At 47.0% G+C, this 23,562-nt stretch overlaps 1 protein-coding gene across 15 annotated transcripts in view; it reads left to right on the top strand.

Annotated features, from left to right (window-relative positions):
* C1QTNF3 (C1q and TNF related 3) overlaps nt 1-23,562 on the top strand; it is a 100,116-nt gene that overhangs the window by 46,677 nt on the left and 29,877 nt on the right. For 5 of the 15 annotated variants that reach the window (XM_053295058.1, XM_053295071.1, XM_053295072.1 and 2 more), the window contains exons 2-4: nt 5,315-5,518; nt 8,069-8,151; nt 9,859-9,955. The exons of 5 other annotated variants lie outside the window; for them this stretch is intronic. The gene's annotated coding sequence lies outside the window, so the exon portion shown is untranslated. Of the gene's footprint in view, nt 1-5,131; nt 5,519-6,457; nt 6,637-8,068; nt 8,152-9,858; nt 9,956-13,212; nt 13,304-20,009; nt 20,027-23,562 lie in introns of those variants that run through there. 5 more of the 15 variants (XM_053295059.1, XM_053295060.1, XM_053295057.1 and 2 more) reach the window with 5 other exon arrangements.

Genomic DNA, 23,562 nt, shown 5'->3' with positions numbered 1-23,562 from the left:
GTGTGACACTCACACAATGGCCTGGTTCACACATTCGCTCAAATTTAGGTTTAAAGTCAGTAGCCAACAATAATCCACCCAAAGGCAGGAATTTCAGATTCATCTCAGGACACAAACTGACATTGGTAATCATGACATGGGTTCACACAATCCTGCTAATGTTGGCTACTGACTTTAAACCTAGATTTGAATGATCGTGTGAAGGAGGCCACAGCGACATCGTTGAGCAGCCGTGAGGGGGTAGCTGTTACCGGAGTGCTTTTGAGATGCAGTTGCTAGCTGTCTCCTGAGTGGGGCTGCCTTGAGCAGAGCAGAAGCACAGTCACACTCTTGACTTTCTGGCCAAGCTAATCGGCTCACTGTGTTGATGCTTCTCATTGGCTGCAATGCTGCCAGGGGCAAAAGGAGGAGTGAATTCTCCTATGCCTCCCCACACACTGGCCTTGTGGCACTAGCAGTAGCATCGTTGACAGACACTCTGTAGGGAGGAGAAAGGAAAGTACAGCCTCTCTATCCCCTTAAGGCTCCTTATCATTGAAGGACTGGAAAGGAGATTGTGCCGTCAAGTTGGTGTCAGCTCCTGGCGCCCACAGAGCCATGTGGTTTTCTTGGTAGAATACAGGAGGGGTTTACCATTGCCTTCTCCCGCACAGTCTGAGATGATGCCTTTCAGCATCTTCCTATATTGCTGCTGCCCGATATAGGAGTTTCCCGTATTCTGAGAAACACACCAGTGGGGATTTGAACCAACAGCCTCTTGCTCTGAAGGACTCAGCAAACTCTCTGAGGAGCAAACTCAGTCTGCAGATAGCAGGCAGCTCTGCTTTCCACAGTGCTATTCTTGTGCTCTTCAGACATCAGCCGAGGGGTCTATAGGGCAGATACAGCTCTAGAAGGCTCAAGAAAATAAACCAGACCCCATAATAGAGGGAGCAATAAATTAACAAACCACATCAGTCCCTTCTTCACAAATGGTCATTACTTTGCTATTTCACACCTCTGTTGGGATGGAAGTCATACTTTGTGGAAGACATACTTTGTGGATAAGCTAAATTTTCTTTTTTTCTTCTTCCCCTGAGAAATTTCTGGGATGCAGTTTTGCGATTTCAGGGCTATTCTTAATCTTGTTTACACACTTCTTAGATACCACTTAACTGGATTATCTCCATGGTGATCCCCTAAACCATCTGGCACTCCTTTTGTCATTTTCCATGGATTATTTTAGTGTTAGAAGAGCCTTTCGAAAGGAGAAGGAACAAGTGCTTTAAATAGACCCCACTATCAGATCTTCCTTCACATTTCTGTTCTCCTCATTCCTCTTGCTCTAGGAAAAACAATGTCAAAACAAATTCAAAAGGACAAGGATGAAAAGATAACAGGCATTCGTATGTTTCTCTTTAACCAAACATTTGCTGTCATTTCCATCTCCTTTATTTCCTCTAGTAAATCTCTCTATGCACTCTTCAGAATTAAGCTTGACTCTTACTCTAGCCTGGAGTTGCATCCTTTCTCACTGGTCCTGCTTCTCGGCCTTTGACAGCAGCCTGAAACAGAAATGTAGCTGGTGAAGTTTTCCTTGGCATGCAGGTATGCAATAAGCTTCACCTGCTACATTTCTGAGTCAGGAAGAGCCTTTCGAAAGGCTGTTAAAGGCAAAGAAGCAAGGTCTGTGAAAAACAAACAAATGTGGCAATCCCATCAGGGGCATTGCTAGGTACTTAAAAGTTCCAGGCCCTGGGCCCACAGCCCCCCTTTTGATAATTAAACTCAGTCATACTCCCCAAGAATAATCACATATGTTTTCCAAAGCCTTCTTTATAATATAGTACCTCTGAAGGTGGAATTAGCAGAGAGCTAGGTGAGGCTAGGCGCTCTCTCCCACGCTCTGTGCAGGAAGGATATGCCCGAACCATGGTTTGAAGCACGGTTCGAGCACTTTTGGGGAAATTCAAAAGGGGACTTTAAGAAAAAGGAGAGCAGGTCCTTACGTGCTCTCTGCCACCCCATTCAGCTTCCTGCTGGGGTGGCCCGCATCCCAATAACCCCCCAACACACACACACACACACACACACACACACACACACACGGGCATGTGGTGTCAGCATGCACGTGCACAGGTGCCATTTGCATGGTCAGCAACACCATGATGACCACACAAATGGCGCCTGCGCCATGTGCAGACACCATGTCTGTGCTGACAATGTGTGTGTGTGTGGGGGGGTTATTGGGATGCATGCTGCCCCAGCAGGAAGCTGAATGGGGTGGCAGAGAGCACGTAAGGACCTGCTCTCCTTTTTCTTAAAGTCCCCTTTTGAATTTCCCTAAATGTGTTCGAACCGCTCTTTGAACCCCAGTCCGAGCACGTCCCTACTGTGCCGGTGCCTGCGCAGCTGCACATTCTTTCTGGAAGAGGTCATGGAAGAGGGAGGGGGCAGATGATATTCTGAGCAATTCACCAGAGGCCCACACCCCATGGACCGCCCCCTAATGATACCCCTGAATCCTTCCCAAACTTGGCATCATGAAAACAAACTCTGGCGCTTCTGTCCTATTCAGTTCAGCCATGCTAATATATCCCTCTGCCAGTAGCCACGTTGCTTAAATAGTTCACGGCTTCACTTATCCTTCTCTCTTGGGGTGAGCTGGCACTGTTGCCAGCACCAAAGCCAAAAATGTGTGGCTGAGCTCTGTTTTGCCAGCCTCTAGCATTTAAGAAAGCTTCTCCTGGAGGCTTTACACACAGGGCTTTTACTTCAAATCTCTTCCGGAAGAGAGTGTGTGTGTTCACACACCAGCCAAACTTACCCTGAAGTCCCTTCGAGATTTTTGGACCCACTTCACACTTGTGGAGTGGACCCACTTGTGATGCGAATTCTAGCTTATCTGGGTGTATTTCCGTGTTTTTAAAATGCTGGTTTTAATCTACTTTTTCTGAAAACGCTGGAGCAAATAGGGAGAGGCACTGATGTAAAATCATGCGCATGATAAGAGGAATACTCTCTTTAGAAATGCAGATGTAGCGCTTTAGAAAGTTCTCTCTCTCTCTCTCCCTCTCCCTCTCTCTCTCTCTCCCCCCACCGCCATTGGCTAGAAGGAAAACACGGAGGCATGCCATGTGAACTTGCATCAAAACAAAACCCAAGGGGAGGGGCTGCTTCCCTCAGTGCCACGAGTGTGATTCGAAGTGACTTCACTCAACATTTACCCCGCAGCATGAAGTCATGTGCGAATAACTCCCTGCTGTCAGGAAACGAGAATGCTGCCTCCTGGTTTCTCATTCTGCTTCTGGCAACAAATGCGTCTGGGCAGGGCATCATAACCTGACACCTGCCCCACCCCACTGACCCCGTGTCAATCGTGTAAGAATGCTCAAGCCGCCTCCTTCTCCAGTAGCAGGCAGCAGCAGCAACATATATTCTAGTCCTCCTAATTGGGAATGAAAGGCTTCTGACTTTAATGGAGCTTACTCCCAAGTCAAGCATGCCTAGAATCTCAGTCTTAACTTCTGGTGCAGAAAAACTGATCCGGCAGCAGCATTTCTGAGCTTATACTTAGGACTAGGACATGATCCAGCCAAAGTAAAGAACTTTCAGAGCTGCAAATGCATGTATGCTTACCAGGGAGTAAGTCCTATTGTATTTAGAAGGATTTGCATCCAGGTAAATATCCATAGTTTCAGGCTGCATGTTCCACTGATTTCAGTGAGAGCAATTTAAGTATGTGCTTCACACTTTCCCACTGAAACCAACAGGAATCAAGGCTGCAATCCTAGCATACATGCTTAGAAGCAAGCAGGACTAATTAAAGTCAATGGGATTTACATCCAAGTCAACCACCATCATAGTGACCTGCCAATATATTTGCACAAGGGCACTTCCCATTCAGGGCTGTCCAGCTTTTCTAACACGGAAGCCATGTTCCTGATGGAGCCATTGGGCAACAGTAATAAAACAGTTTCTAAACCTGTTAAACTGGAGGACTGCAGCCAAATCTATCTCGTAGACGTGCCTCTGTGGGGATGCGTCCCAGCAACCCAGCGGATTGGCTGGGCGGTGGATACACCGGATTGGCTGGGCAGCAGTTGGCCGTTTGGGGAGTAATTCCATAGGCAAGTGGCCATTTGGGGAGGAAAGGAAAGGAAGGAAAGCGGGCAAGTGAAGAGGAGAACTGAACAGACTGGGGCAGAAGGGGGGGGAAGCTGAGGGGAGAGAAAGCGGGGGAGCCTGGCTGGGCAGAGACAAACAGTTGGCCGCTTCTTCGGAAGATGCTCTCTAGAGAGAGGGCTGCAGGAAGGAGCTGGCTGAACACTTGGCGGCCCGACACCAGGGACTGGAGGAAGGAGGATGCGGCAACGGCCAGCAGGGAAAACACAAGCAGGCTAAAAAGCGGAGGCGGGGGGGGGAGCACGAATGAAAGAGAGAAAAAGAGAAAGAGGTGGAAACGGAGGATGGAGCAAGCTGGGGCAGAAGGATTTGGGGGAGGGGACTGAGGAGGAAGGCTTGGGGGGGAGGGGAGTAAGGCAGAAGGTGGGGGGAGTGTACAGAGCGAGCGAGAGAGGCGCTGTGGGGGGGACAGAGCGAGCGAGAGAGTCACGTAGGGGGGAGAGAGAGAGCGAGAGGCGCGCGGGGGAGAGACAGAGCGAGAGAGAGAGTTGCGCGGGGGAGAGACAGAGCGAGCGAGAGAGGTGCGGGGGGAAGAGACAGAGCGAGCGAGAGAGGCGCTGTGGGGGGGACAGAGCGAGCGAGAGAGTCGCGTAGTGGGGAGAGACAGAGCGAGCGAGAGAGGCGCGTGGGGGAGAGACAGAGCGAGTGAGAGAGGCGCGCGGGGGAAGAGACAGAGTGAGTGAGAGAGGCGCTGGGGGGGACAGAACAAGCGAGAGAGTCGCATAGGGGGAGAGACAGAGTGAGCGAGAGAGGTGCGCGGGGGGAGAGACAGAGCGAGTGAGAGAGGCGCGCGGGGGGAGAGACAGAGCGAGCGAGTCGTGGAGGGGGGAGAGACAGAGCGAACGAGAGAGTCGCGGAGTGGGGAGAGACAGCGCGAGTGAGAGAGTCACGGGGGAGGAAACAGAGCGAGAGAGAGAGGCGCTGTGGGGGGGGACAGAGCGAGCAAGAGAGGCTTCGGGTGGGGACAGAGCAAGTGAGAGAGCTGTTGTGTGTGTGGGGGGGTGAGAGAGCTGTGGGAGGACCAGCCAAATGAATTCTCCCAACTAAACCCAAAAAGGAAGTGAACTACCGCACAAATGCTCTGTGCGGGTTCAGCTAGTATATAGTTATTTCATATCAATGTGTTTCCACCTCTTCCTCTTCCTCTCAGATATCTCCCTCTGACCACCTCTTCTCCCTTCAAGATTTCTTACATCATTACAACTCAAGAGGGCTTCGGTCAAACTCTGAGGAAACCTGTGCTGACCTACAATTTGGCAAATGATTTCCAACATTTGCAAATCGGAAAGCACAACCTGCAAAGCGTGGCCTATACTGAGTGAAGCCAGAGAGAATCTGAATAAAATGCAGCCAGGTAGATTTGCAGAACTCCTGAACAGTAGTAAGTGCACAAGCCAATTGCTAGGGATGTGCTCGAAGTGTTTCGGCACCTCTATTTCGAGGTGCTGAAACGATTCGAGCTACTCCAGCTGAATCGTTTTGGCGGTGGGGGAGGGGAGCGGGCACTTTAAAAGAAGGCAGGTCTTTCCTGCCTCTCCCATGCTCCTCCACCCCACAACTGTTTGTATTCAGTAGTCAGGCTCTCTGTTTGCCTGGCTACATCTTGCTGGGAACAGGAAGTTCCCAGCAGCCTTTGAACAGTGTCAGGAAGGAAATGGCATCTGAGCATCTGCAGGTTCCATCTTGAGTGTTCAGGGTTGCTACTATAAGTAATTTTCTGCATCATATAGGCCAGTATTAACATTAGCACAAAATTAAGCTCTATTGAACACAGTGGGACTCACTTCTGAGTAAACATTCATTGAATGGGGCTGTTGAGTGCTTGCAACAAAAAGGAGAATTCATAGGACAGTCATACAAGCATAACCACTATGGGTACATTGCAGGTCTGGGAAGGAGAGCAGGTCCTGTGGTAGCAAGCATGACTGGTCCCCCTTGCTAAGCAGGGCCCACCCTGGTTTCAATTTGAATGGGAAAGGCGTGAGCACTGTAAGATATTCCCCTTAGGGGATGGAGCCGCTCTGGGAAGAGCACCTGCATGCTTGCATGCAGAAGGTTCCTGGTTCCTTCCCTGGCAGCTCCAACATATGGCTGAGAGAGACTCCTGCCTGAAGCCTTGGAGAAGCCGCTGCCAGTCTGTATAGACCAGTGTTTCTCAACCACCGGTCCCTGGACCGCTGCCGGTCCCCGAAGGGTTGAGTGCCGGTCCCTGACTGGGAGTCAACCCCGCCCCAACTGAAATCAAGGCACTCACTTTTGCACATGGCACGGAAGAGGAAGAGTATCACGGAGGCGTGGGACCCTTCTTGTGCCTTGCCTCCACGTGCTGCTGAGATCTTCCTACAGCTATCTTATTCCCTATCTTTACAGCTTCAAACTGTATGCGATGCGGGGGCATGGAGGAAAAAGTATGGCAGTGGGCGCCACTTGAAGGGCTGCTGGTTCTTGCATGCTCATTGTTTGCAGCCAAAGGTTGGTTGATTGAAACCCAGCTGCCTGTTGTGGTCGAGGCGCCTTGAGAGGGAACGCTGTTGCAAGCATCAGTGGGGCTTGCTTGTATGTTGTTTTCATTGGCCCCATGTAGCTTTTGAATTTTTCTAATGGCCCAACATCCCCTCTCCATTGAATAATCACAAGCACCTCCACTCCAGACATACTGGAGACAAATTTGTTCACCCAGGCTTTTAGATTCAGGGGTTCTCAACCTTGGGTACCCAGACGTTGGTGGACTTCTACTCCCATAATCCCCAGCCATAATGGCCAAATGCCATTGTTGTTGGGGGTTATGGGAGTTTAACTGAGGGACCCAAGGTTAAGAACCCCTAATATTCCATGTTTGCAAAAGATTCCAAATTTAATTATTTTAATGCTTATATTATTTTCATTCTAAACTGCCCAGAGATGCAAGTTTGGGGCAGTATAGAAGTCTGATAGATAGATAGATAGACAGACTTGAAACCCCTTTACTAACTGCTGGTCCGGGAAACTGCGCATGAAGAATGTAGCGGTCCTTGAAACTCTGCACGAAGAATTTAGCGGTCCTTGACTCCAAAAAGTTTGAGAAACACTGGTATAGACAATACTGAGCTAGATGGACCAATGGTCTGACTCGAACATACCTTCCTAAGTTCCAGGTTTCATGGGCCATATGATAACAAGTAGAGGACACAGGCATGAAGGGTTGGCCATTTATACTGTACAACTTGTCCCCACCTCCACCCCGCTCCCATGGGAAAATAAATCTTGTCTCTTTATAGCAAACTTCAGAAATAACTGGGTTCCAACATAGGAAACCCACATTTTTCAATCTGTTCCACTTTATGCAACACATCAACCTTCTCTGAGAACTGTGCTTAAAGCAGAATGGAATGTCCCAGGATTTCTCCTATGATCTCTTTAAGTTGACCACAAGTTTGGATTCTTCCATTACCGCCTTTCATAGTCTGTTCATGTGATGAAACAGTTCCTACTGTGGTGTTGGCTGTGAGAACAATAGATTATCTGTTCATTCCTACCCGTGAATGAACACTGGTTCATCCAAACCAATCCCATAATTTGGTCTATTTTTCTACTCAGCAGATTTGACCACATTTTATTCTTCATGTAAAATGTATTTCAGATCCTTATTATCTCTCTATCCAAATATGTCACCATATCCCCTACTATCAGTCTATCTGGACTGGTTGTCTGGGATCACTGCATTGGTATCACATTTTTATTTTATTTATTTATTTTAATACATTTCTATACCACCCAGAAGTTCTCTTATGGAATGCAAATGGTCTCATAAAGAATTTGAAGCCCACCCCCAGGCCTTTTTTGCTTTGTCCCTGCTGATATTCTGCTGTGTTTGGAATTTCTTTTTCTTTTGGGGTGTGTGATTTTTATCTGTCTATATACATAGATAAAGCTGCCTGGGACTCACTCGCTCACTGGCATGAAACTCCCAGACCAAACCATGAACGGTAGAAATGTACCATCTCCCAGGTAGGTTCCAACCTTGCCAAGACTAGCAGATGAATATCCAGAAAAAAATGACCAATTTGCTAGAAAATGCAGGAAAACTCTCCCATTGGAAAAACATGGGGAATGATTATTCTGGTCTATCACTGTAATAAAGTATTAAAAAGTAAGCGTGGAAATGATACCTTCTGACAAACTTTGGAGTTTTTTTGGATACTTTTCGAGACAGAAGGTTTGAAATTTCATTGAATTATGAAGCAATGAACAAGCTACATTTTTCTCAGTTCACTGCATTTCAATAAAGGTTGGATTTCCACAAAATTCGCTTAAGAAATCGAAAAACACAAGAAAGCTAAGTGCTGGGGATATAAATATATTTTTCTAAACACATATACTCTTTTGCACATCAACTAGCAATGAGTGAAGGGAGAGTGCATGGTCATTTTGTGGTGCAGGAGGAATGCTTGCAAACAGCAAGTATTTGTATATTGTTAATGTTATTACATAGCTGATATTTTAATGGGGAGGGGTTGTATTCTGTCCTGCCCTTTCTACCATCTAGATATCTAGCCAAGGTGAATATCTTATTAGTAGAAAGGGCAGGACAGAATGCTTTTAATTATGATGTTAATAGTAGAAACTATTAAATATATTAATATTAAAAAGAAATTATTATAAAATAATTATGTCTATTAAAATTAGAATTTGTTTCCTAATAAATGTATTAGAAAATGAAAACTATAGGTTTCTTTCAAATTTGCACCATGTGTGGAAATCGCACACTAAAACACAGCTTAAACAAATGTTTAACAAATTTTTCTAGTAATAACCACTGTAATCTACCTACTATCCTTTCACTATCTCTACAAATGGACTAAATTTGATCCAAATGGGTTAGGCAGTTCACAAGTTAGCCCGATTGCACCTCAAACATTCATGCATCCTCCCTCTTGAACTGGAGTGGATAACATCATCATGAACTATGCTTTGGAGGTGTCCCTATGTGTCCCTACAACTGTACCAAGTTTGGTCCAGATTGGTTCCCACTTGCACCTTGGGGTGCATAACATCATCACAAACTATGCCATTGAGGTGTCCCTACACCTGTAGCAAATTTGGTTCAAATTGATTAGGCGGTTCACAAGGTAGTCCAATTGCACCTCATACATTCACACGCCCACCATCTTGAATTGGGTGGATGACATCATCACAAATAACACAGTTGAGGTGTCCCTGTGTATCATTCACTACAATTGTAGCACATTTGGTTCAAATAGGTTAGACGGCCCACAAGTTAGCTCACGTGCATTTATGCATCTACCATCTGAATTGGGATGGATAACATCATCACAAACAATGCCTATGTGTCCCCACAGCTGTAGCAAATTTGGTTTAGATTGGTCAGGCAGTTCATGTCTGCCATCTTGAAGCACAGGGGATGACATCACCATAAACTATGCTGTTGAGTTGCCCTTATGTGTCCCTACAAGTGTACCTGATTTGGTTCATAGTGGTCCAGGCATTGCAAAGTTGATAGTGCAGGACACAAACATGGATAGTAACATGGATGGACACACACATAGTATGCTGGGTGATTTCATTAGCCTACTGGAAAGTAGGCTAAGAATGTAAATTTTAACTCTTTGGGAACTATCAAGATGCCATTTTTTTAAAAGTCCTGCATGAAGACATAACCTTTCTCTCCTAATCATCCTTCCCTTTCCATGAAAGTGTAGTACAACATTCGAACCAAAGACCAGGAAGCTGACAGCAGAATCCTTCCCTTTCTGATGCATCCTGAAGAGGAGTCAGATTGGAAAGCAGTTGGGTAAGGAATTTTGCAGGGCTTATCTTGGGTGCATCTGGATGAAAATATTTAGCCATAAAACAGCTGTGAATTATATAGTACAAACATGATTTTTCCTGCAGCAATGGTTAGTTGACATTTGACTATTCACAGAGGCTGTAGAACTGAGAAGCAACATCAAAGGATAGGAAATGGCTCATGTTTCCCTTGCTTGTACAGGGGAAAGGGAGCTAATATTGAATCAGGTCCTCTGAATATTGTGTGTGTGTTTTCTTTCCCAAATCTTGTGTGCTATCCAATTGTTACTAAAAATTAAATGCAGACAAATGCAAAACCTGAACTAGATGATTGGATTATCATCATGATCTTTCCCCCTCCCAGGGCGCTTCCAGACAGAGGGCTTTTTATGTGCCTAGTACTTCTGTGGGTTTCTGGATTAAACTGCATGCAGAAGAGAAAGGGAACTTCAACAAGTTCTTGAGAGTTTCTTTTATGTACTCATGTCACTATTTTCTATCCATGCTAGGGGGTAGAATGCTACCAGTTCATAGTCCATTCCTCCCCTGTATTTTTCATTTTCCCCACTGGTACTTTTAAAAATTTAAATTCTATTGCTGTGCACTTCTGGTTTATCAAATTTCCCCAAACAAACCAGAATTGTCTCCAGGTTCTCTGGACATTGTTGCTGACAATTACTTAATCACCTGAAATTTATTTTTATGTATTTATTTATTTTATTAGAAGCATTTAATATACCTCCCACTCCAAAGACTCCGGGCGGTGTACAATAACATGTAAATAAAGTAACACTGAAAATTACAATTAAAAATTACATTTAAAATTACCAACTAAAATAGATAATGGAAAGGAAATAGAGTAAATTACAGGGCAAATGCCCAGCAGAAAAGAAAGGTCTTCAGTAAGGATTTAAAGACCAATAAAGAGGGGGCTAGACGAATCTGAAGGGGAAGAGAATTCCAAAGAAATGGGGCAGCAACCGAAAAAGCCCTTTTGCGGGTCCTAGAACTCCGAACTTTTCAAAAATCAGGGATGATAAAAGGGCCATCTGAAATTATCTAATGAGACGGGATGTAACTGGATGGGAGAGGCGATTCTGTAGGTAAACAGGCGCCAAGCCCCACAAGGCTTTGAGAGTAAGAACCAGGACTTTGAGTTGAATTCGGAAGTGAATTGGTAACCAGTGCAGTGACTGCAGGAGAGGTGTTACCCTATCATATCTTTTGGCACTCCTGTGATCATCCCCCTTTCCTTCTGCCAATTATCCCCCTTTAATGACTTGGTTGCAATCTTATGCCCTGGAAGTAAGTCCTATTAAACATAGTGGGCTTACTTCTGAGTAAACATACATATATTATGCTGGTGATACCAACATTTCCTTTAAAAAAGTTTTTTATATGTTTATGTTAAATTACAACTCCTTCAGTTACTGGAGGGGGAGGGAAGAGAGAATGAACAATACAGCACAAGACTGTAATAGCTCTAAAATGATTATCCTGACTAAAAATCACACAAATGGCTCTTGAGTAACCAAAGGCTCTTAAGTAAACTTAGCAGTCATGGGATAAGGGGACAGGTTTATGTGTGGATTGGAAACTGGTTGAAGGACAAGAAACAGAGGGAAGGGACAACTGAACAGTTTTCACAATGGAGGGAAGTAAGAAGTGGCGTCCCCCAGGGAACTGTACTGGGACCAGTGCTATATTTAACTTGTTCATATATGATCTAAAAGTTGGGGTAAGCAGCAAAGTGACCAAAATTGCAGATGATACTAAACTGTTTAGGGTGGTGAAATCCAAAGAGAATCTCTTCCCTAACTTATGGGAAGACTGCTGGTCTTGTGGTAGCAAGCATGATTTGTCCCCTTAAGGTAAGCAGGATCTGCCCTGGTTGCAGATGAAAGGGAGACTAGAAGTGTGAGTGCTGTAAGATATTCCTCTTAGGGGATGGAGCCGCTCTGGGAAGAGCATCTAGGCTCCAAGTTCCCTCCCTGGCTTCTCCAAGATAGGGCTGAGAGAGATTCCTGCCTGCAGCCTTGGAGAAGCCGCTGCCAGTCTGTGTAGACAATACTGAGCGAGATGGACCTATGGTCTGACTTAGCATATGGCCATTTCCTATTTTCCTGTGTTCCTAAAGCAGATTGTGAGGAGCTCCAAAAGGATCTCTCCAAACGGGGTGAGTGGGTAACAAAATGGCAAGGGTAGGTCATTGTAAGTAAGTGTAAAGTGATGCATATTGCAGCAAAAAAACCCAGCTTCATATAGACACTGATGGGGTCTGAGCTGTCGGTGACTGAACAGGAGAGAGATCTTGGGGTTGTGGTGGACAGCTCGTTGAAAGTGTTGACTCGGTGTGCGGCAGCTGTGAAAGAGGCATATTCCATGCTAGGGATCATTAGGAAGGGGATAGAAAATAAACATGCTAATATTATAATCCCTTTATACAAATTTATGGTGCAGTCAAATTTGGAGTATTGTGTACAGTTTTGGTCACCGTATCTCAAGAAGGACATTGTAGAGCTGGAAAAGGTGCCGAAGAGGGCAACCATGATGATCAGGGGTCTGGAGCACCTTCTTTATGAGGCTAGGCTACAGCATCTGGGGCTTTTTACTTTGGAAAAGAGGCAACTACAGGTAGACATGATAGAGGTACATAAAATGATGCATGGAGTAGAGAGAGTGGAGAGAGAGAAAAATTTCTCCCTTTCTAACAACACCAGATCCAGTCTCATCCCATGAAACTGAAGATCAGGACATATAGGACCAACAAAGGAAATATTTTTTCACACAGCTCATAATTAATCCCTGCCATGGGTTGTGGAATGGCCATCAGATTGGATGGCTTTAAAAGGGGCTTAGATTAATTCATGGAGGACAGATCTATCAATGGCTACTAGTCTGGTGGCTATAGGCCACCTCCAGCCTCAGAAGCAAGATGCTTCTAAATACCAGTTGCAGGGGAGCAACAGGAGCAGAGAGGGCATGCCCCCACCTCTTGCCTGTGGGCTTCTCAAACACATCTGGGGTGCCACTGTGTGGAACAGGATGGTGGACTAGTTAGGCCTTAAGCCTGATCGAGCAGGGCTGTTTTTATGTTTAACCTCTATTCCTCGACAGAATTGGATGAAAATTGCAGCTATGGTAGTTCCTTCTGAGGGCACTCTACCACTAAACTTTCAGGCAGATAGTTGTGGGGTTTCTGTAAAGGTAACACTTGGAATTTGAGTTGCTCCACTCCATAAGTTGTTCGTTTCTTTGCAGAATGGGATTCCACTTGCATGCATGGTAGAGCCTTCTAAGGCCAGGATGCCCTCCAAATTTCAGAGAAATATCTCCACTAGTTTATATACAGGTACACTTAAATTTTTTAAGCTTGACATTTTGCTATTTAAATCCTTGCAATCAGAGCAGCTGGAGCAGAAACAAGATTTTCAATGTATAGCCCTACTACTTTCCCCAGACCTCATGGTTCTCCTCTTACCCACCCTCCCCTTCTTCAGAGGAAGTCCCATTAACAGCAATGAGACTTATTCTGAGTGAAAATGAATGACTTTTCTTTAAACAAATAAAAGTATCCCTGCCAACATTCATTTTCCTGAATGGGAAAATAGGGACATGTTGGCAGGTATATAAAAGGCAAGGGGAAGACCATATTATTGATAAAAGTGGCCTTGGTTAAAATAAAAAACTTCAAACGACTGGAAGTAACGTGGCACAGCAGCAAGAGCATGCGCAGGTGCAGGAGAGAGGACATGTGCCTCTGGAAGCCATCCCTCCAAAATGTTGCCACCAACATGGTAAACCACTCTTCCTTTAAGTGGTGCTATGATCCGTCAGCACCTTTACTCATTGTGGAAGTTGATCCATTAACAAATAAGAAGATAAGGTGCCTGAATGTGTTACAAAAGTAGGACAAAATCAACACAGGATGAGGATAATGTTATCTGGATGTGACACAAAACCCCCTGTTCATAATGGAATACACCACTGTATGGAAAAGTCTCTGCCCCTTTCCATTCTCTTTAGGTCCTAAAGGTAAAGTGTGCCATCAAGTCAGTTTCGACTTCTGGCACCCACAGAGCCCTGTGGTTTTCTTTGGTAGAATACAGGAGGGGCTTACCATTCCTCCCGCGCAGTCTGAGATGATGCCTTTCAGCATCTTCCTATATCGCTGCTGCCCGATATAGTAGCAGCAGGGATTTGAACCGGCAGCCTTCTGCTTGTTAGTCAAGCATTTCCCCACTGCACCACTCAAGGTGACCTTTAGGTCCTAGTAACGGTATAAAAGGTCCTAGTGCTGGTATAAAAACTGATGCTGAAGCAAGAGATACAAACTCAAACCTGCCAGAGTAAGACTATACAACAACCACACAAACCTTGGAATCCTGCAGATTCTAAGAGATGGAGCGATAGAGAAATGCTGATAGAAAATGAAAACCCACCATCTCCTCCAATGTCCTGATACATTGGATTTTGTGGATTTAAAAAACCCTGGAGGCTTTACACACAGGGCTTCTTCCCTGAATCTCCTTCAGGAGAAAGTATGTGCATTCACACACCAGTCAAACTTACCTCTAAGTCCCTTCATGATTTTTGGGCCCACTCCACAAACGTCAGGCTTTGTGATGCGAATTCTAGCTTATCTTGACGTATGTCCGGGTTTTTAAAATGCTGGTTTTAAACTACTTTTTCTGCAAACACTGGAGCAAATGGGAGAGGCACTGATGTAGGATCATTAGCATGATAAGAGGGATGTTCTCTTTAGAAATGCAAATATAGGTCTTTAGGAAGCTCTCTCCTCTCCCCCATTGGCTAGAAGGAAAACATAGAGAATGCCATGTAGACTTGTTTCAAAAGAAAACCGAGAGCAGAGGGGAGGGGCTGCTTCCCTCAATGCTGCGAGTGTACTTCAGAGTGGCTTTGCTCAACGCTTATCCCGAAGCCTGAAGCCAAGTGTGAATAACTCCCCGGGTTGAATGTTGGATAGTTATACCACAATGATGACAAACAATAAAGAAATAAAGCACAAGTGGTCATTAAGGCTACGTCATACTACAGTTCATAATACATATTTACTGAGAAGTTATTCAGGATTAAATTCCAAGAGGTTAGAAACATGTTCCAGCAAGGAGTTCAGCTAGAAAGGTAGCTAGTGGAAATCCTCACAGATCGTTTTCCAGTCAGCAGAAGCAGATTCCCATGTAATTCTACTGCTAATTATGTTTTAGACATGCCTGCCCTCTAGTGTATTAGTTTGATTTCTCAGCCCATAAAACCCTGTTCTTTATTCCTCTAATCACAATTTAGAAAGAGTACATTGCATGTAACTGTTCTATAGCCATTGGCTGTAAAGAATATTCTAAAAGGTTCGGCCTTCTCTATAGCCGCCCCGAGGCTCTGGAATGAACACCCTATTATAAGAGCTTCCCCATTTCTAAAGGTAAAGTGTGTCGTCGAGTCGGTGTCGACTCCCGGCGACCACAGAGCCCTGTGATTGTTTTTGGTAGAATACAGGAGGGGTTTACCATTGCCACCTCCCACGCAGTATGAGGTGATGCCTTTCAGTATCTTCCTATATCGCTGCTGCCCGATATAGGTGTTTCCCATAGTCTAAGAAACATACCAGCAGGGATCCAAATTGGCAACCTCTGGCTTGCTTGTCAAGTCATTTCCCCACTGCACCATTAGGTGGCTCTAGCAGGTTTTAAAAGAGTGCTTCAGACACATTTCTTTCATCAAGCCTTTGATCAGCTGTAAATTGGTTTTTATTGTTGTTCTGCTGTTTTAAATTGTTGTTTTAAATTTTTAATCTGTTTAATGTTCGGTTTTAATCCTGGTTTTATCATTTTATTTTGTAAACTACCCCAAGACACTGAGCCCGGGCTAAGGGTGTGCTCATATACCCTTAACCCTGGCTAACAGGGAGGGCTCTTTGGAGGGTTTGCCACTGTGCCACCACTGGGAGCTGCATAGCTCTTGGCGGTTCTCACACGCAGGCAAAACTGGGCTTAGCTTCCTTAGCCCATTCTGCCTGCGCGTGAGAACAGCCTGCATGTCTTTTCACCACAAAAGTGTTCGGGGGAAGTGCAGGTTTCCCACATTTGGGGGAATCACAGGGTCAGCTCGGCTGCAGTGCAATGGGTGTGTAGAGGTCAGCTAGCTAGGGACCTGAAAAGCCTGCCCTGGGCACCCCACCTTGCTGACTGTGGGAGCATCCCCCCTGCCCAGTAAGTACGAGGCCTTCTGGTCCTCCCTAGGCTCCTCCATTAAGTAGCCGCACACTGTGCTTAGGGAGGCCAAGCCACAACCGCCCTCTTGACAGCCATTGCTTCCACAGAGCAGCAGGACCAAAGGGGGTCAGGACTGAGACCGTAGGCCAGAGGCAGCGCCCCAAGCCACGTCCCATGCTCCACTCCTCCAAGCTAAGCAGACCCTGCCCCTGACACTGGCTGATCCGCATGAGGAATGCCATTGGCAGCCCCACAGGAAGGCCTTTGAGAGGAGCAGCAGCCTGCCAGGGCCACATGGTGCCTCCTGCCAACCCAAACGAGACTCACCACCTGTGCTGAGGACCAAATGGCCACCTGCCTCACAGCTGTTGTTTCTTCCTTGCCTGTCTTTTCACCACAAAAGCTTCAGAGTCCCCCAATACTACGAAGAATGGTTGAGCTACTTGGGTTTGGGTTAATCGCAGGGGTCAGCACAGCCAAAGTGCAATGAGTGAGGTTTGCTCCAGAATTGCTGCCTTCATTTCCTTCCCCATGCCACTCTTTCACATTTCCACTGTTGACATTTTTACATGTCATAGCTACACAGATGAAATAAGAACAAGTGACAAATGATCACTAGAAGAACCTCTTTTAGACTCCTTTTTAGACAAGAAACTTACTGAGCCGGGTCTCATGATCAGTGAGACCCGGTTTTGGAGAGTGAGCGGGGAGAGCGGGCTAAGCCTGCTCTCCCCACACACGAGCAGGGCGAGAGCCCTGGGCAGCCGGATCGGCCGCCCACACGATTGCTGGCTCCATGATGGAGGCGGCGGGGGCTGGGGGGAGCGGGGGCCGATCAGTCCCCGGAAGCTCCAGCATGCCCTGCGCAAGCACGAGAACCCTGGAGCTGGGAGGCAGTTTTTTGCCTCCCCTCTGAGGGCCTCCTCATGAGTAGCCGTGGCTACTCACGATAAAAAAACCCGGGTTGGGCTAGAACCACCGGGCTCACAGCCGAGCCCGGTGGTTCTCATGATTGCAGAAAATCGGGCTAGCAGAGGCTAGCCCAATTTTCTGCAATTGTGTGAATAACCTCACTATCTTACCAGAATCTGATCAGATCTAGCAGCTTTGAGATATCAACAATATAATAGACCATTCTTCACATGCTATGATTGGAAGGGCAAGTTCTCCATCATCCCAGATTCTGAAGCTCACAAGGCAAGGCTGGTGGGGATGATGTTACAAGTTGGGGTCAGGTGATGTCATATGAATGCAAACTCTTAAAAGAGAATAATCTGCTAAAGGGATGAGACAGACACTACAGGGGTGTAGTGGAGGGCGAACGTGGCGGAATGGAGCACCAGTATTTCTCGGCTTCTCTGGCTGTCAGGGTGGGCATGGCCATGGGGGTTGTCATGGAGAGCACCTGTGCGTCAGAATTTGCAACTACACACCACACACACACACACACAGAGCTTTTAAACAAATGATGAGTTAAATCCTTTTCAAAGTAGTACTTTAAAACAATGTTTTTACAACTAGGTACTCTGCTATAAATGACTTAGGTTTAAGATGCAATTACTGGCTGACATGATGAGCAAAATCACCCAGAACATGCAAAGCCTAACTTGTCCTTTTAATTTCAATGGGGCAACTTTGAATCATTTCCTTCATGTCAGCCACTGTACTGTCCTAATCCCATTGGTTTCAAGGGATTCCATCAGTGTAGGTGGCCTGTCATTTATCCACTTAGCTGAGCTAAATTCAACCAGTGTAATGCATAGAATTAGTCTAGATCAGCAACTCCTTGTTTGAGAAGATTACGTGATCATCAGATCTTATCATAAGTTATAGAAGGGTTGGTGGCATTTACATTGGCCTGAATCTGGCTCCTCTTTCACGGAGTTGGCTGCATGTCCTTCAAGGCGTGTCTCTTTCGTATATCACTGTAATGTGCACCATGAGAGTTCCTTGAGGAGCTTCATGATAAGAAAGGAATGCACATGATTTAGCATTTCCTGAGCCTGATGCTCAAAATGCCCTCATGGCTTTGGCATGACAGGAATTTCGTTCTAAACCAAATTTTCCCAGCAGACATTTAAATAGAACCACTTTCTAAACAGATGGATGGCAACCGAGAAAATTGACACAAGCTGGACATTCCACAGCTGCTGCCTTGTCCAGGTTTTCAACAAGTAACTTTCATAGGAAAGGGACAAAAGGGAGGAAAAAATCCTCCACAAACACCTTCTGATTCTGTGAGTTGCTATAGTGTTTGTTAATTTGTTTGTTTATCATATGTTTATACCGACTGATAGGTTCATCTCTAGGTGGGGTAAAAATTTAAAAAACAATATAAAAGAGTAAAAACAGTTAAAATTCCACAAAACACACAATAAAAACAATCTCATAAAATAATACAATTTATGTGCAGTGGTGCATATACTACATACCCTAGGTTTGGTTTGGGGGCACAGTTTTATCCCCTTGTGCAAATGCTATACTAGGGCCTTACCCAACCCCATTGTGGGAAAATAACCATAGGAATCGACCCTGCACCCTCTCCTGTGTTACCATCCACACAGATAACCACATCTCATAACTTGCCCCACACTCCATCCACACACTGTTCCTCCTCACAGGTGGGACAGCTAATCATGGACAAAACATCCAAAAAGGGCTGTACATTGTTTGGCCACCGCACCTAGCAACTTTGTCCATAGGAATCAGTGCAGAAGGTGCACTGTCTGGAAAAGCCTCTAACTATAACAAAAGGGTCTATCCAGATTTCTTCCAGCAGGAACAAATTCATTTAGACCAGGGATTCTCAACGTTGGGTCCCCAGATGTTATTGGACTTCAACTCCCATAATCCCCATCAAAGGCCACTAGGGCAGGGGATTATGGGAGTTGAAGTCCAATAACATCTGGAGACCCAACATTGAGAACTCCTGATTTAGATAGACTAAAAGGAGATCTCAGTTCTCCTCCAGCTGAGCGAAATGGCTTAAGTGTTCATATCAGGAAAGACAGCCGTTAGGGGTGTCCCTCACCATTTGCCAATGGTTATTCACATTCATATCTCACCCTTCCTCCAATCCTGCGGTTGCAGCGCCACCCCCTTGGTGACCACACTCCTGCCTCTTAAGCCCAGGCGCTTCCATCTCACCAATGGATATCTGCAGGGTGCAGACATCAGGAGGCATCATGGAGTATGCGGGCAGCTGTTTGACCTCTCAGACACCAATGGCTGTGCTACTGAGGCAGCAGTGCCCTCAGCAGCAATCTTCCACCCCCTCTCCCACTGCCTCACCTTCCCTCCAAGCATGATATTTGTTCGCTTTGTCCATGGGCAAGTATGATGCTTAGCAGGAAGGGGAGTGAGAGAGCCGCCTCTGCCACTGACTTCATAGTGCAGCAACCAGTGACTGAGAGGCCAGGCAGCCAACCACATGCTCCACCCTACCTTGTTGGGGCGTGCCCTGCAAACAGCCAGTGAGGTACTCTGAGAGGTGGAAGAGGGTGGTGCATGGCCTTGGGAGTTAGGGTGGGGCCAGCAAGGGGGTGGGGCCAGCAAGGAGGCGGGGCATCATCAGCACTGGCCCCTGCCTGGCGGCACAACCACTGATTGGGCAGGATGGCTTGTAGCTGTTTGCCACTAGAGGCAAACATCAGGTCAGCACTGCCCCTGTTTTGTTCCTGCTTTGCCTTGGCGAGAGGGGGATTTTGGAGATGGCTTCCGAAAACTATTTCTTATGGGAGCCCCTGGTGGTGCAGTGGTAAAAATTGCCGCCCTGTAACCAGAAGGCTACAAGTTCGATCCTGACCAAGGGGCTCAAGGTTGACTCAGCCTTCCATCCTTCCGAGGTCAGTAAAATGAGTACCCAGAATGTTGGGGGCAATATGCTAAATCATTGTAAACCGCTTAGAGAGCTCCGGCTATAGAGCGGTATATAAATGTAAGTGCTATTGCTATGCTATTGCTATTGCTAATGTCGGCACAAGCTTCCTTTCTATCTCCCCACCATTAACTACCTGTGCAGGCAGTAAACATTGCTCTATGTGTTTGAGCTGCTATTATTCCGCAATATGCAACCAATATTATTCATGCTATTAGACATCCTTGTAAATAAATATTTTCGCCTTTCTGTTTAAAAGCCTTAAAGTCCTAGGTGTCTGAAAAAAAGAGAATAAACATCCACAAGCTGACCGGGCGCATAGCGTCTGTGCCCCTAGTTCAACTCTTCTCCCCGCTTCAGCCCCTTCTTCCCCGCTTTAGCCCCTTCTCTTCCCCCTTCAGCCCCTTCTCCCTGCCTTCTGGTGGGTGTCTCTGATGCCCGCCCGGCCCACTTCTCTCCCCCCACCCCCCGTCCATGGTTTCTCCTGCCTCCTGCCGCCTCCTCCTCTTCCTGTTGGCCCAGCCGCCTCCTGACCCGGGCAGGCACGCAGACTGCCACTGCTGCCTCACTGTGGCTGGGGCCACGGCTGCCTCTTCGCCATGGCCGCAGCCATTTCCCCCAGCAGCAGCTCAGCACCCTTCTGCTGTGCATGAGCTCCCGCTGCCCAGACAATCCGCTGGGTGCCAGGATGCATCCCCATGGGCACGTCTACGAGGATTAAATATATAGCTAAGATGCCATATTTACCCAAATAGCAGACTCCTCTGAATTTAAGGTGAACTCCTTAAAAATCTAGGTTAAATACAGCTTATGCCTATTTACCCAAATGGAACAGGCAGGGGCGGAGCCACCATTGAGCGAATGGGTTCAAAGAACCTGGGCTGCCGCCTCTCAGGGGACACGCCTTGCTCCCCTGACATGCCCCCTGCATCTGACATCAGACGCGGGCGTGTGGATTAGGTCCCAAACGTGGCCACGCGGCCCCGTTTGGGAGCTAAATCGGCCAGCGCTGCATTCGCAGCATAGCCGGAGTGGCTCTCCCTGCCATGCTGCAACAAATGCGGTGCTGGCTGGATTTAGTTCCTAAATGGGGCCTCACAGCCCCATTTGAGACCTAAACCACGCCTCTGCATCTGACATCAGACGCAGGGGACGTGGCTAACTGCTCCCTTCGTCAGATGCTGATGCAGAGGGCGGGGCTAGGGGGCCACGGCGGCAGGCTGAACCCGGGCCGCCAATGGCCTTTCTCCACACCTGGAACAGGACTCTGAATTTAAGATGACCCCCCAGTTTCTAACATTAAATAATTGGGGGGGCGGGGGGACTAGGATTCAGGTAAATTACAGTAGTGAAATAAATGAAATGAAACTGTGGGAGTCAGTTTATGAACACAGCCATGCATTTAGCCCGAGCAGGTCAAGCTATTGCTCAGGAAGTGACGATAGCGTATAGCAAACCGTGAAGAGTCCTTTGTGATGTGTGCGTACATATGCATCTGCATGGCATTTTGACAGTGGTCCTTGACGGGAGAACAGTGACATGAAAGTAACTTCACAAGAGTATCCTTATTTTAGTCTCTGTCATGTTGGAGGCTCTGCAAACAATAGCTTTTTAGAGGCTTTTATTGCCTATGTACAATATAATGTCTGAATAGCAGGGGTATGATTGCGCAGATGGGTTCAACCCGGTTAGGGCCCCCCAGCTCCTGAGGGCCCCCCAGTTCCACCCCTCCCTATTTTCTTCATTATCTCCCTCACTCCGAGGGGCTGCCGGGGAGAGAGGCAAACACGGTTCCCTGCTCCCCTAGCTACACCCCTGCTGAATAGGGTTACAGTAACATCTAGGTCAGGGTTTCTTTACCTTGGGCCCCCAGATGTTGTTGGACTACAACTCCCATCACCCTCAGCCACAAAGGCCATGTCTGGGGATGATGGGAGTTGTGTCCAACAACATCTGGGGGCCCAAGGTTAAGAAACCCTGATCTAGGTTAACCCGGGGTGGAGCTATAACCGGGCGGGGGGCGGGGTTCAAAGAACAAAAAGAAGAGCCCCTGGTGGCGCAGTGGTAAAAACTGCCACCCTGTAATCAGAAGGTTGCAAGTTCGATCCTTACCAGGGGCTCAAGGTTGACTCAGCCTTCCATCCTTCTGAGGTCGGTAAAATGAGTACCCAGAATGTTGGGGGCAATATGCTAAATCATTGTAAACCGCTTAGAGAGCTTCCAGCTATAGAGTGGTATATAAATGTAAGTGCTATTGCTATTGCTATTGCTAACATGATATGCCCAACTCCTGGGAACGGCCTGGCTTGTGCCTCACTCCTCCCTCTGAGCTCCTTCCAGCCTCATTCCTAGTCGGCTTCATTGCCTTGCCGGCTGGGCTGGGTGTTTTATTCATTCTCTTCTTCAGAGAACAAAGAAAACACCGAGCCAATGAGGGAGCCGGCTGAGGAATTAGCTCCAGAGGGCTGCATGGGCCCTTCCAGGTGCTGGCCACACCCACTGCACATGATGTCACGCGCAGGGAGTATGGCTGGCATGTGCAAGGGGCTAGGGGTGTGCACGGAACCGCCTACTGCGGTCCGGCACTGGGGTTGAGGGGTACCTTTAAGCGCGGCGGGAGGCGCGCACAGGACTGCTGGGAGTTTCCCCAGCAACATCGAGGAAGGGGCGGCAGGGAGGTCTCCTGCCGCCCCAATTACACTTAGGATTACGGCGGCAAGCGGAAAAGCGGCGGGAGGGGTAAGTAAACCTTCCCACCGCCCTTAAAGGTACCCCCCCACCTGAACTGGACCGCCCAGGTCCGGACCGGTCCGGAGGCTATTTCAATGGCCTCCGGACCGGTCCGGGCCCATCCCTACAAGGGGCTGCTGGGGAGAAGGGCGAACACAAGCCCACTCTCCCCTAGCTATGTGCCTGGGTTAATCCTAAATGTATGGCTGGCCTCAAGCAAGTATGAAGCCGCATTATGCTAGACCAGAGCTGAAAGCAGCATCATGCTAGACAAGAGCTGCACAACTTCATCTCTCCAGCTGTTGTTGGACTACAACTCTCATCATCCCCTGGAGACCCCAGCCAGTGATCAAGGATGATGGGAGCTGTGGTCCAGCATCTGCAGGAGGGCCGAGGTTGTGCAGCCCTGGGCTAGACAGTGCAAATGAACTCCGCAACGGTGTACCCAAGACCACTGTCTCTTGCAACCTGAGCTAGCGCAAGTCTTTCTTCACAATAGAACAAAAAAGCTATACGAACAAACAGGCTTCAAACCGCAGCAAAATAATTACCCCCAGAAATAGCCTTATATCCTGAACCAAGATTTATTTGTTGGCAAGGCTTGTTTGAAATAGGATGAGCACTAGAAACAAAGTGTTTCGTTTATTTCAATAGCAGGCTTATAATGAGAGAAAACAGCTCCATATGGTTATCCTCAATGACACATTACTGTTATTGACAAGCAAGGAGCTTCTTTTGAAGAACACTCTGGTAGGGAAACAACTGAAGGAGAAG

Source organism: Hemicordylus capensis, chromosome 2, assembly GCF_027244095.1.
Source record: "Hemicordylus capensis ecotype Gifberg chromosome 2, rHemCap1.1.pri, whole genome shotgun sequence".
In the NCBI taxonomy this organism is placed as follows: Eukaryota; Metazoa; Chordata; class Lepidosauria; order Squamata; family Cordylidae; genus Hemicordylus; species Hemicordylus capensis.
The sequence above is the reverse complement of the archived record's forward strand: the minus strand, read 5'-3'. Positions and strand labels throughout refer to the sequence as shown.